The sequence below is a fragment of the Aquila chrysaetos genome, chromosome 13 (genome assembly GCF_900496995.4).
Source record: "Aquila chrysaetos chrysaetos chromosome 13, bAquChr1.4, whole genome shotgun sequence".
NCBI lineage: Eukaryota > Metazoa > Chordata > Aves > Accipitriformes > Accipitridae > Aquila > Aquila chrysaetos.
Genome location: NC_044016.1, coordinates 36,007,804 through 36,015,102, shown reverse-complemented (window position 1 = coordinate 36,015,102; position 7,299 = coordinate 36,007,804). Strand labels below are relative to the sequence as shown.

Here is a 7,299-nt window from a genome sequence, read left to right as displayed (position 1 = left end):
CGAGCTTTCCACAACACATCTCCTGTGCCAGGACCAGCTGGGGGTTTGTCACAGCATCACCACTCTCTTGGCCCCCCGATACCAAACCACGCAGCCAGCTCCCAAGGGGCCGAGGGAAGGACTGATGCTTTGGCACCCCGTGCAGTTTGGGGAGAGGGGGCCGACAGCAGGACACGACTGCTGCCAGTCACGGGCACGGCCTCTGCCGGCTGCAGTGCACGGGGCCGGCGAGGCAGCTGGGCTTTCTGCCCTTACCGTCCGCACCACGACCCGTGGCCGCTCACACATAACCATAATTAAAGCACTCATCCAGAATCTGCCCACCACGACGCACGGGTCTGCAGGGGGGGTGACAGTGCCAGTCCCGCTCGGGGCTGCAGCCGCCCATTTTCCCTGGACGGAGACATCCCCGTGCCAGGAGAGCAGCACCCTGACTCACGCTACGGTCCCTCCGATTCCCTGTATCCACCTCTAGCCCAATGCTACCAACAATCAGGGGAACCCAATGCATCCTCTGCCAACTTTCTTTCCTTGTAGAAAGCAAATCTGAAGGAAGCCACGAATGCGGCGGACTGAAAGCAACACTGATTGAAGCAGTTGCTGCTGGCACGTCCTACCATTGCCCAGGCATTTCTGCTCACAAACATTTGCATAACACCATTGATAAGAACCTGTGACTTAGGGACTTTACAGTCCCTCTTGTCTCATTACATTTAAATTATTGGCCCAAGTGGCATCCCTGATAAATAACGGCCGCTTACAAAAAAGTTACGTGTTTATTGGATTTTTACAGTGGAAAACGGCAATTTTCCTTGGTGGCAGCCCGTATGCTGCTTTGGCAGGTTTGTGCTTCATGAGCGGCAGCACATCTCGCAGCGGGCTCAGGAAAAAATCGCACTTAATTGTTACGAACCGTTTGTCAATGAGAGTTTGAGGTACAAACATCCAAGCATCCCTCACGCTCATGGTGCTGCCTTCTCTGCTGCTGCTTTCCGGGGCCGCACAACGGACGGTTCAGAGCACCCGGACCCGACCCCAGCGATCCGGCGCTCGCGGCAGCCCGTGTGCTGGCAGGGGTACGGCCGAGCAAAGCACCGCCGGTACTGGTACCCGTGCCGCGCTTTGCTCTGCGATCCCGACGCGATCTGTGCAGAAGAGGTGCAGGAGGGCAGGTCACCCGATTGTGCCGGGCCCTTCCTGAGCACTCGGTGCCGCAGACTCGGTGTCTGTCATCAGACAGCCCGGCAGCGCTCCTGCCAGACGCGGGGCCCATTGTCAGCCTCCCAACGCAACAAACAGAGGAAAAGGCTGTTCAAGGAATTTCCTCCCTCCAGGAGCCGGGCGTTTCCATTAATTCTTCTCCGTGAGTCAAACTGGCTGTACTGGGTGTCCCTCTGACTTGGCATCCTGAGGAACATGCGTCTGAACAGCTAATTTTATCTAGCTTTTCTAATGCTCTGCCATAGGCAGGAGGACAGCGGAGGGGGTGGCCGTGCACCCTCAGCTCGCGTGGCTGTGCCCGGGAGCACACCGGTGGCTCCCCGCTGCAGGCAGCTGGGGACAAGCCGCAGAAAGCCGGGACAGAAAACAAGCAGAAGCCTTGTTCGCACAAGCTCTGGTTTAACAGACTGGGGAAGGTGGGGAGCAGCTCGCAGGGTGCTGGAAAGAAACAGCCCAGAGCAAAGAGGGGGTCAGTTACAGCAGACGGCACAAGGTCCCACGATCTGTCCCCCCATCAAACACCCGTCCCCATCTCTCCAAAAAAAACCACTCTTGCAAGCATCCTGATGATAGGAAGATGGGGTTGGAACAAGTCAACAGTCCAACTCAGCCTGTCCACTGTGTTCAGAAGGAGATGGGGATGTTGCCCAGTGTCTGAACACCCAGTACTGTACCTTCTAATTTCTGGTGAAATCAAATACACACAACATGAGCAGAGTCCAGAGTGGAGCTGGGCCAGACCTCACACGGCAGTGTTTGTGTGCGGAGGGACAGGGTGCTCCAGTCAACGGCATCACCTCTCGGGCAGGTTTCCCTTCCAAGCCATTGAGCAATGGGGCAAGTTAAAAATTGACTGTTCAGCTGAACTGTACATCTGTTTCGCCCGGAGGTACGGACTCTCCTTTGCAAACAGGCCGTTCAGTACTCTGGGTGCACCTGGAGAAGCCGGTACTCACGGGCAAGCAACTGAGCATGAGGCATCTGCTGGCCCAGGGCAAGGCAAAAGCCACCCCCTCCCCGACCTGCCCTCCCACCCCCAGACAGCACAAGGGGAGAAATCGGAGGTTGGCAGCAGCTCTGCTCGGGAGCGACAGGCGGTGAGCAGGAAGAAAAAAGACTTTTCTGCTTGTACAAATAAAGTTCAGCAGGAACAACACCTAGCCGGAGTGCGGGGCGGCACACTGCCTGCCCACAAAGGGCTCGGGGGAAATCCCTCCGTCCCACGAGAGCCTGGAAAGGCGCAGGGATAGATAGCGGGTGGGATGGAGGTGTGCCAGCCTTGCTCTGTGGGCAGCTGGACCCATCCAACCTCTCCCAGACACGGATGAGTGCGAGCGCAGCGGTGCCCAGGCAGGCAAACCCGGCTCAGCATCGGTGCAGGGCGGTACCACGTGCTTATAAAAAAAAAAGGCATAGCTGTATTTCATCTGTGGCTGCAAAAGGAAAACCTGCGCTATAAAGTGTGTTAAATGTGAGTGAAGAGCTATAAAGCGGTGAGATTTATGGTTGGGTTACTATGGTTTTCACGGAAAAAACCTGGTCTGGGGTTTCGAAGCATGACTGCCTCACATGCAGCAAAACAATGCTACAATGTCACTTTGAAGTGATAGACAAGGCTATTTATGAGAAGAAAAGCCTCCAAAATACTGTAGCAAACAGGAGATGGCACAGTTGCCATATATCTTTGCTAAAAATTAAAAGTTAGGCTGTGACCAGATTTTTAATACACAGCCCTGAAAAAAACCTGTATTTCTACTGAGCTGCACACCGAATTGGTGCACGTGGCACGGCATGACGATGCTTTCTGCTGTGGTAAGCAGTGAAGTCAGCCCCATCCAACAGTAAGCACTTCAGAAGCCACCACTTATAAGGGGTGTCAAGGTACCGAGACATTGCTAAAGCATCAAAACCTAAATGCCATCTCTTACAGGATTAGGAACTCCGTGATGTTTATCTGCACCTCTGCTCTGCACAGGGGGCTCACGAGGGCTCTCCAGGCGAGCACAGAGGGGTTTGGAGCTGGGAGGGCTGGCATGGAGGCAACCCATGGGCTCCCTCGCATGCCAGGAGGTTTTTATGGTGCATGCCTCCGGGCTGTGAATCAGAGCTGAGGCAGCAAGCCGTCACCTCCCGGGCTCCGGCTCCTGCAGGCGCCCACGCACAGGGAGCATCATCGGCGTGAGGGGAGGCAACAGTTGGGACTCAGCATCGCATCCTCCTCCGTGGAAAACCCGCTTCCTCCGAATGACTGAGCACGGACCCAGTGCCGGGGCGTGGGGCTCACTGACTCACGCTAAAGCGACCGGTTCCCAAAACACCCGGATGGAAACAACGTGGAGCGACTCCTCAGCGCTGCCTGCACAACAGGCAGCTGTGCTGGTCCTGCCGAGCCCTGCCTGCTGCCTGCCTGCCTCCCTCCCATGGGGCATCGCGCTGCCGGACCCAGCCGGCGTCCTCCTCCGGCCGTGCCCCCCTCGGCCAGGACCCCATCACTCGGGGGGAAGATATTCCCCACGGTAGCAAGAAATTGCATGAATGCTCGGAAGGGGCTGAGGCGATGCAGCAGTGAAGCTTTTCGGGGGGAACATGGGGCCCGAAAGGTCCCCGAGCCTGCCCACCCCAAGGCAGAGCTCTTTGAGGAGCTGCCCTGAGGGTGGGCGTTCAGCGGTGCTTGGGGTCCTTTGGCTGCCCCAGCCCCACACCGACCAGTCTATCCTGATCCCAGCAGCCAGAGATATCCCACATGCCTGGGGTAGCAGAGATGCAGCCGGCTCTTGCCTGGGGAGGGGATGTCCCTTTTGCAGTCCCTTCCCACGCTACGGCTTGGTGCTCCAGTGCCTGCGAGCAGGAGCAGGTCCCGGCACCGCGGCTCTCGGGCCGGCTTTTGTGGCACCGCAGTCCGAGCAGGGCTCCAGCCTCCCACGGTGCACGGCACCCTCCCGGGAAATGCACCCAACCAGGCGGCTGCTCCAATTTCTCCTGCTCCATTCCTGCTGCTCTCCCACATCGGAGACCAATTCCATTTTTTTAAACGTCTGTACAGAAGAAAAAGTGGATTTCCATTGTCTTTGTAAAGTAAAGATGCTCTTATGCCTCAAGGAAGTAGGCAAAAACTGGCATACAACATCTCACAATACCTTGACACAACTCAAGGTACTTTCCCCACCTGCTACTGTTTCTGCTTTGACATTGCATAATCAAAAGGAAAGAGAAAATTGTCAAATTATGCTTTCCAGATTGGACATATTCTCCAACTGGGTTTCTATTTAAAATTCACCTGCCATCCTGAATGGTAAAAAAATTCTAATCCAGACACATATTTTCTCTCCCTCACTCTGAACTGTAAAGTACGAGATGCACTTTATCATTTCAAGAATGTGCTAGTGAGCCAGCAGACCCTTCGCCTCTGCCAAACTTTTTGGGAGGCTCTGATTTACATCCAACCACCCTTGCCCAAGTGTCATTTTCCGAGCCCATTTGCAGAATGACTGCCCAGGGCTGGCGGAGAGTTCAGGGACAAACCTACAATTCAAAGGCATATTGAAATCTTGACCCGAGTGAAGTCCATGGAAAAAATCCAGGCAACTTGAAGGATTTTGTACAGAACTAAAAACCTTGAATATATTCTGCAGAAAGTGCTGCCAAACATATACTGTTTTTATCCGGATTCAAACAATAAGCCTCTTCCTAAATACTGAGTGTTTTAGCTGTAGTAAAAAGTATGCAAAAATGCATTATGATGGTGGAGAGACATTTATGAAAGTCAAGGACCAGGTTTTCCCTGGCTAACTGGCCAAAAAATAACATAGGTTTTTTGTAGGAAAGTGAATGAAACATTATCTGCCTTCTGAAATTAATTACCTGGAGGTCAGATCGGCAAAAAAGACCCGTGTTACCTTGACCCAACTCCCACACTATCCTTGCAGACAAAACCATACAGGTACATTTCTGTTTGCTGTAGCACTGCAGGCCCCCTCCCTGTTTTGCTAATCGTTGCTGGGTGCCACCCATCAACAGCCATTCCCAACCACACTCGCTTGCAGCAATGCAGTCTGTCACTGCTAGCTTGATCCCTGCTAGAAAGGGTGTCCTCGTGAAGCAACATGCATCTAAGCATTTAATACATAGATTGGGACATTTTAACAGCCTGTTTCCATCTGCCTGCATGAACTGATACACATTTATTTCCTGTCCATTAAAGCTAAACCTTTTACAATTTTTTTCCCCCTATATTTTTCTTATAGCAATTCACATCAGTCATATATTCAGCCAGATGGCACGTCCTGCAAAACCCCATACATGATAAAGAAGAGCAAGCATGCAATGGAGTGAAACTCAAGACCACGCCGCCTTCCAGGCGTGCGGCAGCCGCACTGCAGATGTGGGAGCCTGCACGGTGTGGCGTGGGTGACGGGACGCAGAAGGTTTTTTTTTCTGCTTCAGAGAGGCCATGCCTGCAGCCCGACTTTGCGTGGGCATGCACCACGGCTCCCGGAGCTCACGCAGGATTACAGCCAGTTTCGCTGCCCACTGGTCACTGATCAGGGACAGCCAGTGCCTCTGATTTTTAAGCAGGCCACCAGCCAGGCAGGAGCGCAGGGACGGCTTTGGAGGGCTGAGGGGAGGCTCGACAAGCTCCTTCATCCCACACCACGGGTGGGAGCAGGTAAGCCCTAAGGGAGGAAAACTCTGCAGCACACGGGAGCGGAGGGCAAGCTGCCCGCTGCTCGTCTGCCCGGCCGAGGCTGCCCGGAGGGGCTGCGCTGTTTCGGTCTCTGCAGCTGGGAGACCCCGGCAAATCCCCGTCTGTGCCCCCCGCTCGGACCGAGTCTCAGTAAACCCTTCCCGGCGCGCTGCCAGGCATGTCCCCTCGCTCCCAGGAGTGCTTGAGTTATAAACCTTTACACGCTTGATTACAGGGCTTACAGTTTGCCATAAGTAAATAAATTAGGTATAATTTAATATTTGATTGTAAGATTTACTGTTCTATTCTTTACAGGTTCTCAGGTGGATGCCCAGTAATTGAACTAAATGAAGAGCCCCATTAATTCCCAGCAGTGTGGAGTGGCTCCGGGTGCCGGCTGCGGCGGGCAGCGTGTGGCAGCACCGGCTTGGGAAACCTTCCAGCACCTCCAGCCTGATCCCAGTCCCCCGGCATGGGGGACGAGGAAGCCTCTTTTCTGGGCTTTAAGAGGGGAATTATTGCCTTTTGTGTGTAATTAATGCAGAGAGCCACATGCACCCGCCCCGTCACAGGGCAGAGCAGAGTCCAGAGTCACCTTACACAAACCCGGGTTATTTTGGCACAAAACCCAGGGGCGATCTGAGGTTCGGCTGTTACAGACCAAAATTTCACTTTGCCGTTACTTTTGAGACCCTTTCATTTTGAATAATGTAACCTATTTTTTGTGAGTTATTAAAGCTAAGTCAAGCACTTGAACTTGAAACAGTATCCTAACATATTTTAATAGCGGCCCAGTGCTGAATCATGTTGCATACCAGCAAAGGCTGGCTTACAGGCTGGGTTTAACTCTCTTCTGCTTTCAGCTATGCATAGCAGGTTTTGCTTACTACAAAACTAAAAATGCCATCCTTTTGTGTACTATTTTAGGTCAAGTGCTCCTCTCAGTTCTCTAATTATGTTAATCTCTGTTGCAACACTATTCTCTGCAATCTGTTGTGTAATCGGCATGTTTGGGTCCTTCTTCAGAAACGGTTCAAACACGGGCCTTTAAACAATTATCCTATGGGAATTATATTTGCAGCATGATCTCTTCCCACTCAGCTTCAGACAAAAGTCCGCAGGTATCGATGCCAGGGGAAAGCTGATAAAATGATTCCAATTTCGTACTTGTTTTTTCAGGGTTTGTCGAGTCCCAAGCGCTGCCCCTTGTCGCTTTATGCCAGTCCTTGGTTTAACCTTGAGCCGTCGCTCTGGAGGACAGAGAGGGACGGGCTGCAGCCCCCGGGGCCCCACAAACGCCTCCCGCTTTCCCGGCTGTTCCCGTGTGAGTCCTCGGTCCCGGGAGAGCCAGGGCCGGGCAGCCGGGGCTCTGCTGCGGTCCTCATGCCAAGGCC

The 7,299-nt window shown here is 53.5% G+C and overlaps 1 long non-coding RNA gene across 1 annotated transcript; it reads left to right on the top strand.

Annotated features, from left to right (window-relative positions):
• The first annotated feature begins 5,712 nt into the window (after window positions 1-5,712).
• LOC115349882 lies at window positions 5,713-6,668 on the top strand. The gene is made up of 2 exons (XR_003926263.2): window positions 5,713-5,887; window positions 6,221-6,668. It is a non-coding gene; the product is annotated as an uncharacterized LOC115349882 (long non-coding RNA).
• The last annotated feature ends 631 nt before the right edge of the window (window positions 6,669-7,299 follow it).